Source organism: Macrotis lagotis, chromosome 1 (genome assembly GCF_037893015.1).
Source record: "Macrotis lagotis isolate mMagLag1 chromosome 1, bilby.v1.9.chrom.fasta, whole genome shotgun sequence".
NCBI classification, from domain to species: domain Eukaryota; kingdom Metazoa; phylum Chordata; class Mammalia; order Peramelemorphia; family Peramelidae; genus Macrotis; species Macrotis lagotis.
This window is the reverse complement of record NC_133658.1, coordinates 753979340-753992142: the sequence shown is the minus strand read 5'-3', so window position 1 is coordinate 753992142 and position 12803 is coordinate 753979340.

Here is a 12803-nt window from a genome sequence, read left to right as displayed (position 1 = left end):
CTACTTTAGGGTTCTTTATGTCATACTCTAACCAGATAAACCATTTATGTTTTGTTTAATGATTTATGTTATGCTTTGTTTCTTTCCATCCCTTCTAGGACACTACTCTCTATAACATTATTTGTTTACTTTAATGAATTAGAAAAAAATTATAAGTAAATTTATATGGAGAAATAAAAAGTCCAGAATTTACAGCCAAGGCGGCTTAGCTTTACCAGATATAAAATTATATTATAAAGCATCAGTCATCAAAACTGTCTGGTATTGGCTATGAAATAGAGTAGATCAGTGGAATAGACTAGGTGCAATAGCAGGAAATGATTATTGTAATCTGCTGCTTGATAAACCCAAAGAGTGCAGCTATTAGGATGAAAACTCTCTCTTTGATGAAAACTATTCGGAAAATTGGAAGTTAGTATGGAAAAAAAATTTGCATTAGACCAACACCTCACACCCTATGCCAAAATAAGATCAAAATGGATACAGGATTTATTGTTAGAGCAAGAAATAAAATCAAGGGAAGAGATAGAAAGATTTATCCAGATAAAGAGCCATGGAGTTTGGACAGATTTCAAGGACTATTCCCTTCAATTTTGGGAAAAAAACAGATATCTTATTGTCAGATCTTGTTATCGCTTATACTTTTTGTTTTTTCCTTAAGGATATGATTTCCCTCTCATCACACTCAATTTGGATCAATGTACATCATGGAAACAAAGTAAAGATTGACAAATTGCTTTCTGTGGGGTGGGGGTGGGAAGTAAAATTGGGGGGAAATTGTGAAACTCAAATAAAATCTTTAAAAATAAAAAAAATAATTACATCCAAGAAAATGATAATAAGGAGACATCATACCAATTTTATAGGATGCAGCCTAGGCAGTTTTGAGGGGAATCTTTATATCTCTAAATGCCTAGATGAATAAAATAGAGAAAGAGGAGATCAATGAATTGAGTATGTATCTAAAATATCTAAAAAAAGAACAAATTAAGCAACCCCAAATTAAATACCAGATTAGAAATCCTGAAAATAAAGGGAGAAATTAATAAAATTAAAAACAAGAAAACCATTAATCTCATGTATAAAACAAAGAGTTGGTTTTATGAATAAGTCAATAAAATAGATAAACCTTTGATTAATCTGATTTAAAAAAAGAAAGAAGATAACCAAATTACCAGTATCAAAAATGAAAAGGGTGAATAACCAGTAATAAGGAAGAAATTAAAGAGATAATTCAGAGCTATATTGCTGAACTATATGCCAATAAATTTGGATAACCTGAGTGGAATGGATGACTATTTACAAAACTACAGATTAACCAAAGATGAAATAAATTACTTAAATAACCCCATTTCAGAAAAAAAAATAATTTGAAGAAACCATTCATAAGCTCCCTATCAAAAAGTCTCCAGGTCCAGAGGGATTTCAAGTGAATTCTACCAAACAACTGAGGAACAATTAATTCCTATTCTACATAAATCATATTAAAAAGTAGGAGAGGAAGGACTCCTGCCAATCTCCTATTATGACATCAGCTTGGTGCTACTACCTAAACTAGACCCAAAACAGACAAAGAAAATTATAGACCAAAATCCCTAATGAATATTGTTTCAAAAAGCTTAAATAAAATTTCAGCAATGAGACTATAGCAAGTTATTACTAGGATAATAAACCATCATCAGCTAGGATTTATATCAGGTATGTAGGGATGGTTCAACATTAAGTAAACACTCCACGTGATTAGATGCATCAGTAGCAAAACCAACAGAAATTTGATTATCTCAATAGATACTGAAAAAGCATTTGACAAAATACATAAAAACCATTAGAAAGTTTAGGAATAAATGGAGTTTTCCTTAAAATAACAAATAGAATCTATATAAAACCCTTACCAAATATTATATGTAATGGAAATTAACTCAGAGCATTTCCAGTAAAATCAGGAGTGAAACAAGGATGCCCATTATCACATTGCTATTCAATATAGTATTAGAAATGCTAGGAGTAGCAATAACAGATGAAAAAGAAGTTGAAGGAATCAGAATTGACAATGAGGAAGAAAAACTTTCACTCTTTGCAGATGATATGATGGTATCCCTAGAGAAGCCAAGAAAATCATCTAAAAAATGCCTTGAAACAATGAACAAATTCAGCAAAGTAGAAGGATATAAAATAAAACCATATAAATCATCAGCATTTCTATATATGAACAAAAAAGCTGGAGCAAGAGGTTGAAAGATGAATTCCATTTAAAACAACTATAGACAGAATTGAATACTTGAGAATCCACCTCCCAAGACAAACCCAGAAATTGTATGAACACAATTATAAAGCACTTCTTACCCAAATCATTTCAGATCTAAATAGTTGGAAAAATGTTGAAAGCTCAGGGTTCAGTAGAGCTAATATAATAAAAATGACAATTCTACCTAAATTAAATTACTTATTCAGTGCCTTACCAAACTACCAAATAACTACATTACCAAGCCAGAATAAAACTAGTAACAAAATTCATCTGGAGCAACAAAAGGGCAAGAATAGCAAGGCAACTGAAGGAAAAAAATGTAAAGAAAGGAAACCTAGCTCTACAAGATCTACAATTATACTATAAAGTGGCAGTCATCAAACCTGCTGGCATTGTTTATGAAGGAATAACGGATCAGTTTATTAGGATAGGTTCCAAAGAAGTCACAATAAATGACTACAGCAATTTACTATTTGACAAACCCAAAGACATCAATTTCTGACATAAGAACTGACTATTTGACAAAAATTTTTGTGAAAGCTGGGAAAAAGTATAGCAAAAACTAGGTATAGATCCACATCTCACTTCTTTTACCAAAATAAGGTCAAAATGGGTACAGGATTTAGACATAAAGAGTGACACTACATATAAATTAATAGACCAAGAAATTGTCTATCCAATCTAGGGAAAGGGAATAAATTTAAGACCAAACAAGAATTAGAGCACATTATAAACTGCAAAATGAATGATTTTGATTATATTAAATTAAAAAGGTTTTGCACTAATAAAATCAATTCTGCCAAAATTAGAAGGAAAGCAGAATGCTTGGAAGCAACCTTCACAACTAGGAGTTCTGATAGAAGTCTCATTTCTAAAATACAGAGGGAATTGCATAAAATTTATAAGGGCATAAGCCATTCCCCAAATGATAAATGTTCAAAAGATATGAACAGACAATTTTTAATTGAAGAAATTAAAGCTTTATACAATCATATGAAAACATTCTCCAAATTATTGTTGATTAGAAAAAAAAAACAAATTAAAACAACAGTGAGGTATCATCTCACACCCATCAGATTGGCCAAGATAAGGAAAGGGGAAAATGATCAATATTGGCAAGGTTGTGGGAGGATTGGGACCACTGATGCATTGCTAGTGGTGCTGTGAATGGATCCAACCTTTCTGGAGAGCAATATGGAACTATGCCCAAAGAGCAACAAAATTGTTCATACCCTTTGTCCCAGCAATTCCAATTCTAGGTCCATATCCAGAAGAAATTATAAAAGCAGAAAAACTCCTTCATGTTCCTACAGAAAACTGTCCTGAGAATCAGAAGAACTTGAGTTCAAATCTCATCTTTTATATACATGGGCTTTGTGACCCTGGGCCAAACATAACCTTTCAGTGCCCTAGGCAACTCTCCAAGAGGGTAAATTACAGAAAGGTTGAGGACTTGCAATAACAATATTAATACTTGATATATGAAAACGCATATTATAATTTACACAGAGTTTTCACATGTTTAACCTTCTTTGAATTTGTTAACAGCCAGTTAGCTGGACAGGGCTGCTGCTGTGATCTTTGTTTTATAGGCCATAATGGAATGGAAAGAGTAGTGGATTTATAGTTAGAAAATGTGAGTTTGAGTCTTGGCACATGATTTAATTCCTGAGTGAGTTTGAATAATTTAATCAATCTCCATACCTCTGTAATCTGTGGAAATTCAGCTAACAAATTGTAAGGGTCATAAAGAGATGGTAGCAGGAAAGTCCAGGATACAAGATGTTATAAAGAAATTACTCCTCTGTTGATCAACATGATCGAAGGCTAGTGAAGACTGAGTCTGATCTGCAGAGTTAAGACCATGTGCTGCACTTCATCATTTTGCTTTCCCCCAACCTGTTCATCAGACACTGCCTCATGTCCAGGTTCCTGCAGGAAAGAATGCTGCTCACTGGTAAAGTTCTTAGGAATCAAGCTTTCCATGATTGAGTGCATAGGGAAAGTACAAAGAAAAGATGAATTACTAACTCCTTGGAGAAAAGGAAGCACTGAACTTGTTTCCTTCCCATTGTCATGTCATATGATAAGTAGAGTGGAAGACCCCAGGAGTGAACTCTGGTACAAGAGTTAAAATACTTGATTTTTATTCCTTTTATAGCACATTAACAACCATCGCATCTTTCGACAATAAAAATGCTTTAAGGATCTATTGTTTTATCTAGGGATATACTCCCTCCTTTGATGTACATTGTAATTCCCTAGAATTAATCAAATGATCTTAGATTATTGATTTGTCTCAAAACTTCTTTCACCTTTTATGAACAGGGATGGTTTTGTATGATAGATGTTTCATCACTGCCATATACTCAGTCTTTATAACTTTAGACTATTATATTATAATAGCATAGCTCATTGTCCATACCAAATAAAATATCAACAGAGGATAAGAGTTTCTTTTTATGTCCTACCACAAGTAGGTGCTCCTTGGTATTTTAACTTTATTTTAAACTTTATTTTATCTCTTATTCATGATCATCAAGAAGGCAAAATATTTCATCATTCACCTCTGGTTTAGTTTGTGTTTTTATTGCTGTTGTCCTACCTCTAGCATTCAAAGAAATAATGGGAATAAAATCAATGTGATATATAGAAATATCTACAGGACACAGTTTTTGGCATGATGTGGATTAGTCATGTAAAATTCAAATAGATCTGAATCTCTGCTAGTCATATATTGAATTAATATTACCCATATTACAATGTAGTTTTACTTATTTTGTTAAACATTTCCCAATTACATTTTAATCTAATTCCCTGCGTTGAAGCCAATGGACTGTGAGTTTGACATTTTGGGTACAGGTGAAGCAAATAACTGGATGTTTTACAAATTGATAACTCAATTTACAAAGGGTTTTCCTTATAGCAACCCTATGAGATAGGTTTCATTATGAGTTGTTGAAGGTTGCAAGGCTACATAGTTACAAATAACTTGGTTGAGACTTGAATTTGATTCTTCTTTCTCTAAGCCTAGCATTTCATCCATTAAGCTGCATTTCCTCTCTACTCATTGTTTTGCTTCTTGTGCATAAGCTGGAGAAAGTGCAGACCTGGAGAAAGCCCTGAGAAAAGTAAACAAAATGATTAAAAGATGCTAAGACAATAATGACATATGGTTTTGTAAAAAGTCATAAGTAACAGCAGCAATAGTAGCAACAGCAAAAACAGATTAAGATTTATTTAGGATTTTAAGGTTTAGAGATTTATTCACCAAATCCCAGTATAAGAATTTACCATTTGAAATATGAAAGACATACAGCAGGATTTCAGAGTTGGAAGAGGTTTTAGAGACCATCTAATTCAGCAATAATTGATTTATTCCCTTTATAGATATCTGATAATTCGTGATCCAGACTCCTCTTATATACTTTTGAATGTGCAATATCCAATATCTCCAAAGCAAGCCCATTCCTCTCATAATCAACTTCTACTATTGGTGGTGATGGACAGCAAAGTGGCACTGTGAATGTCACACCAGGGTCAAATTCAGGAAGACACAACTGGCTTCTGACACTAACTCTGTGACCCTGGACAAATCACTTGCCTCTCTTTGCTTCTTGTCCTTCTCTACAAAATGAACTGGACGATGAAATGACAAACTTCAGTGTCTGCCAAGAAAACCCCAAGTGGTCAAGACATGTTGGAAACAAGTGAAATGACTGAACAAAAGCAAGAATCATTAGAAAGATTTTCTTTATGTTGTCCTGAAATCTACCTGTTATTGATGTAGTAATAGCTACTGGTTCTACTCTATGAAATCAAATTTAATATCTCTTCCATATGGAATTTTCTAAAACAGGGTTATCCAAAATCCATCCTGTGGTGTGATTTTTTGCTGCCCCCTCTGGGTTTGCTAAATGCTATAGTAAATGAAGGTGAATTACCAGAGAGCTCTCACTAAAATGGTAAATCAAAATATATTGTCTATTTATTTCAATAAAAACTTTTAAAAGTGAGGTTGGATAGTTCTGTCCTAAAATATTTGAGGTCCATTATTATGTCCCACTAAAGTAATTTCTTTTCAGACTAAATCTTTCCCGGTTATTTAACTAATCCTCCTGCAGCACAGATTGTGACTTATTCATTTTCTTGATCACTCAACCTGGGATAATGGTTTTCCTAAAAAGTGATATCCAGAACTGAGCATAATACATACATACATATATATATATATATATATACATATATATATATATATATATATATATATATATATATATATGTATATATTTGACCAGTATAAAATTTAAGAGGAATATCAACTTCCTTCTTCAGTCTATATCTCCACAAGTATAAAAGTAATATTTTGGTTGTACTCCTTACCACTGATTTGTGTTAAATTTCAAATCAGTTAAAACATCCAAATCATTTTCAGATGAATTGCCCAACTTCTAGCACTATATGCCCACTATATACATTTGTAGTTAACTTTTTGGATCCAAGTATAAGGATTTACATTTGTCATTATTTAATTTTATATTATTCATTTTAATCCATCATTTTAACTTCCTGAAGTACTTTTGAATCCTAATTCTATCATACAAAATATTAGCCTATATTTAACCCAACAACTTTGAAACATTTCCACAATTGTTAATCATAAAGGTGCACTCTAATCCTAGTCATTGATCAAAAATTTTGAGAGTCACTGAGCTCAGGATAAATATTTAGGGCACCCCACCAAAAGATTTATTATTTCTAATTTTTCAGTCAGTTTTGAATCTACCTGTCTGCTATTTCTTCTGGTGCATTTTTCTCTATATTCTTTTCCACAAGGATATGCGTATTTATACACAGATAGGTATCATACATATATATGTATACATACATGTATATATATGTATATATACATGTATGCACATAAATATGTGTCAAGTATAGCATTAAAATCAAGCTATATAACGTCACATTCTCTTAATATCATTCTAAAAACTCAGTAAAGAAATGATTTGACCTAGGAAGACCTGTTCCTTTCAGTCCAAATAAAAAGATACATAATAGGTAGGAAACTTAAGGAATTCATTTTCCCCTAGAGATCCTATGAGTTCACATTGAAAGAATGTTGTATAAGCTGAAAACAAATGGTTTAGGCAAATTCTTGAGCAATCTATTTACAATCCTCGCCTGCTGGGAAACCAGGATATAAGGCCTCCAAGTGAATGAGTATCGTCAATAATGGCAGATCCATATCAGGTACCAAGTGAAGATCAATTGCAAAACCCAATTTATTAATTTATTCTTGAGGATGGATAGGAGGACAATCATGACTTTGTACTACTGTCAGAGGCAAAGCATTAAATAGGATGAAACATGGTTTGATAGAGCAGTGGCATGATGCAGCTGGATAGGACTGGACTCCTTCTCCCTCCTCTTCCCTCCTCTTCCACCTCTTCACTTTCATCCATCTCTATCCCCTTCTGTCTATCCCCCCTAACCCTGCATGTGAAAATAAGGTTGAGGTGGTTGGGAACCCTTGGGGTCGCAAGTCCCAAATACAGCTCCCCTCCCTCTGCCCTCCTCAGGTTCCCCACCACACCATGTTTTGTTCAACCTCCCCCCTACTTCTACCCCATCTCACACCAACAACCTCCAATGTTAGTGGGCTAAGAAGGAATCAGTGGCCAGGGGTTTCAAGTTGCTAAGTCTCCCTTTTGGGGGTGGGAAAAGGTCAGTACAGTTGTGGTCCAGGATCCAGGGTGAAGTGGGCCCTTCCAGTGGATCACTCTGACTATAGTAGATTTTGAAGCCCTACTCCTAGGATTCTAAAGGCTCAGGATTCCTCACCAATACCACCCCAGCAGCAGTCATCCTCCAGATTCCCCACTAGTGCAGTTGGGTTGTTCGGGGTTTGGGGGAAGGCCTTGGATAGCTAAGTGGCTCAGTGGTTAAAGAACTGGGTCTGGAGTCAGGAAGATTTAAGTTCAGATTTAATCTCAGTTATTCACAGGGGCTTGATGCCCCTGATATCACCAGAGGACATTGACAAGTCAAATGAGAAGAAGAAAATTCAAGATTTTCCAAGAGAAGCAATTTCAGTCATGGAGAGACTACTGATTCTTAGAGACGTTATAAAGGTATATTATCTGTGGATATCCATCTTGGATGTGGACAGAATTTCTTTGGTTGTTATGAAAGGAGAATGTGATGGTCTACTTGCTTTCAATGGAGCTGGGTAAACATCACCATGACAGTAACATGGTTGATGGTCTTAGCATTAGGAAGAAAATTAAAATGTTGCAGTGACGAATCAGTTTCTATCCTCGATTTAATGCTCTACTAATCTACATGATAGCAAAGGAGATAATGTCTGTGTAAGCTCAATTTAGGAAGATTCCTGAAAATCATGTAGATCATTATGTGGGAAATATACTGAGGTCATTGCTTCTTGAATCCAATGCAGACAAGCTCATAAGAAACCTGAATAGTGGCATCAAGCATAAGTTGAACCCTAAAGTATAAGAACTCCTATCATCTTTTTGGATGATCCTTCCAAGGATCAGGATCCATTCATATGGCCAGGATCCATACATAAGGCCAGGCTATATGCACCAGAATGATCAACATGGTGGCTGGAAAGCAGAAGTGTCTAGGGAATCTGCAGTGGACAAGTTTGGCAGTTGATATTCCTTGGTGGCCAAAATGGAGGGTGACATTATGGATGTTAATGTGGAATAGTTCAAGAACTTCATCAAGTTCAGCATTCTAGGCAGAACACTGAACTATGAGCATCAAGGAATAGTCCATTGCAGCATTCCCAGTGCTAATTTCACCTGGGCAAAGATATTTGCTGTCTTGGAGAAAGCAAAAAATACATAGAGATTAGAGTACCATTCTGTCTGTCAAATCACACTAGAACAAGTGCTCCTTAGTTTTGCTGAATAGGAAATATAAGATTAAAATAAAATACTAAAATCTTCTCTGCCTCCCCTAAGTTCCTATGTAAGAAATAAAGGGACTGTTTTATTCCACCTGAAAAAAAGATTCATTATCATTATTATGTTTGTAACCATATTTCTGATTCAAAAAAGACAGATTTCTCTTTAAATATTTATCTTGCTCCTATGAAGGATCTTGTGGGTTAAATTTTGTGTTCAGAAATGGGGGGGGGTGTCTCAAGGTGGAGCCAAGATGGTGGTTTAGAGATAGTCATTCATCTGTACTATTATGATATTCCCCTCCATCCAAATTTATTGTTTTTTTTAATAAAGAACTATTAAATAACTCCTCAAATCAAATTTCAGAGTGTCAGAACCAACAAGAAATTTTTCCAACCTAAGAAAATTTAGGAGGTTGGCAGAAGTCTGTAAAACCAACAGAGAAGTCTTTATGGAGCCCACACAAATTTCAATGGCAACAATGACTTCAGAAGCAGCAGCAGCAACTTTGAGACTTCTTTTTCCAGAGTCAGTAAGGGTTTCAAACAAGTAGGCACAAAGATTATAGCGGATCCTTTGCTGTCACTGTGTGTGGTTGGAAATTGTTTCTTATCAATAGTTCTGTGTACCAGTTCCAGGATGGAGAATAGCCCTGGCAGTCAGTCACCAGAAAGTATGGACTTGGTTTCAGTTCCAAGACAAAGAGAAATACTAGCAGAGGACCAGGGACCTTCCTAGTAACTCCAAGAGTGCAAACCAAGAAAGCAGTGACAACACATCTCTCAGAATCACACCAATTTAGAAGTATCAAAAACTTATAGCCACCCAGAACTTGCTCTGAAAACAGCAACACAAAAATACAAAACTTGGAATAGACCTACTTACACTCAGGTGAATAGTGCTCCACTTTAATATAAAGTTAAAAGTCAAGAAATAGACTGCTGGAATGAGAAAACAACAGTGACAGCCACAGTAGCAGTAGTAGCAGCAGCAGCAACAACAACAACAGCAACAACAACAACAATTGACCATAAAAAACAACCATGATGGCAGGGGAGACTAAGACTTATATAAACTCAGAAAAAGATGACAATGTAAAGGCAGCCACTAAAAATTTTAAAAAATGCTAATCGGAATCAAGTTCAGCAAGAATTCTTTGAAGAATTAAAGAAATAGAGTAGATTGGAAGATGCAAAATCAAGCAAAGAAATAAGAGTGATGCAAGAAAATTATTAAAAGAGAATTAACATTTGGGTAAAAGAGGTACTAAAGGAACAGAAATGTACTAAAGGAAGAACACCTTAAAAATTGAATTGGTCAAATGATATGAGGCACAAAAATTCACTAAAGAATTCCTTAAAATCCAGAATTAATCAAGTAAAAAAACAGATTCAAAAACTTACTGAAGGGAAAAATATTAAAATGTTGAATTTTCCAAATAGGAAAAAAGGTAAAAAACTCACTGAAGAAATTAATTTCTTAAAATCTATAATTTGGCAAGTGGAAGCCAATGTCTTAATCAGATATCATGAAACAATAAATGAAGTCAAAAGAATGAAAAAAATGGAAGTGTTGAAAATCTCATTGGATAAATAACTGACCTGTAAAACTCAGTAAAAACAAGAAATAATTTAAGCATTATTTGGCTACCTGAAACTCATGATTACAGAAAAGTCTAGGACTCATATTTCAGTAGATTATCAAGGAAAACCATCCTGATATGCTAGAACCAGAGGGTAAAATGAAAATTGAATGAATCCACTAGAACCTCCTAAAATAGATCCTCAAATAAAGACTTTTTAGGAATATTAAGGTCAAATTCCAGCACTCCCAGGTCAAAGAGAGCATATTTGAAGCAGCTAAAAAAGAAAATTCAAATATCATGTACCCATTTGAAGAATCATGCAAAATTTAACCATTTTCACATTAAATGAGCAGAGGGTTTGGAATTTGTGGTCAGATTTTAAGCAAGAATTACCTACCCAGAAAAACTGAGTGCAATCCTTTTGACATTGGGAGTGGTGACATAAGGGACAGTGAATTAATGGAAGAAATGGTTAAAAGCAAAGCAGATTTTTTTGAGAAAGTGGGTCCTTAATGAAATAGAAGACTTTCAAGCATTCCTAATGAAAAAAAAAAGAAAAATAACTGGCCATTCAAACTTGACTGAAGTGAAGCATAAAAAAGATAAACATGAAAGAATAATCATAAGGGTTTCAATAAAGTTAAACTGTTTATATTCTTATATGGGAAGAACTTTATTAGATGCCTTAATATGAGTTTACACAGAGAACTTGAATAAAAATTAATTACATAAAAATAATTTTAAAACTATGAAAAATGAAGAAGTGAGAGAGATGCATAGGGAGAAAGGGAAGGGAGATGTAGAATAGCAAAAAATTCATATAAAAGAGGAACACAAGAAGGAGCTTTTACAGTGGATGGATAATTGAGGAAGTAGCAGGTAATTAATGAACCTCACTCATAAGGATTTATTCAAAGAGGGAAGAATGCACACACACACACACACAAGCACACACACTCACAAACACACATACATACATACATACACAGAAACTCAGTTGTTTATAAAAATGTAACTTACCCAATGGAAAATAGGAGAAAAGGATTGATGACATAAGGGACAATGAATTAATGGAAGCAATGGATAAAAGCAAAGTAGATTTTTGAGGAGGGACAGGAAAGGGAGAGAGAGAGAGAGAGAGAGAGAGAGAGAGAGAGAGAGAGAGAGAGAGAGCGAGCACAGAGGGACAGACAGAGAGAGATGCGCAGAGGGAAAGAAAGAGAAGAAAGTGGTAAAGAATGAAATAAAAAAGTAATTAATTATAATTTTTATTGTGAGGGGGATGAGCTTATCCACAATATGGAAGCAGTTAACACAATGGATTAGGAAAGCCAAATCCAACAATATGTCATTTACAGTAGGCATTATAAACAGAAAAACACACACAGAGTTAAAATAAAAGGTTGGAGAAGAAATTTCAAGCAATCATCTCAGACAAAGCGAAAGTAAAAAGAGACACAGTTAAAAGACAATCAGAGAAAGCATATTTGTTTTGCTAAAAGGTACTATAGACAATGAAATAATATAAAAAAATTACAACAATTATTCTGTGATAAAAGTCTTATATCTCAACTTATATACTGATACAAATTTATAAAAATGAGAGTTGTTTTTCGGTTTGATGAATGGTTTTAGAAGAATGAAACCAAAGTGTTTATATCCTAAGAAAAAATGTTGTAAAATTACTATTGATTAGATAAAAATAAATTAAAATACCTCTGAGGTATTTTATGTAGCACTTCACATTTATCATAAATGACAAATGAAGGGGGGAATGAGGAAAAAAATGGGTATATTAATAACCTGTTGATGGATCAATGAACTGGTCTAACTATATATAGTCCTAAAGGACTATAAAAATGTGCATACTCTTTGACCCAACAATATTCCTACTAATTTCTGCATCCCAAAAAGAACAGAGAAAAGGGAAAGAACCTATATATTCAAAAAAATATCTTTTGCAGCATTTTTGTGCTCACAAAGGAATTAAAAATTAAGGGGATGTTCCTGAACTGGAGACTGACTGAACAAATGTGAT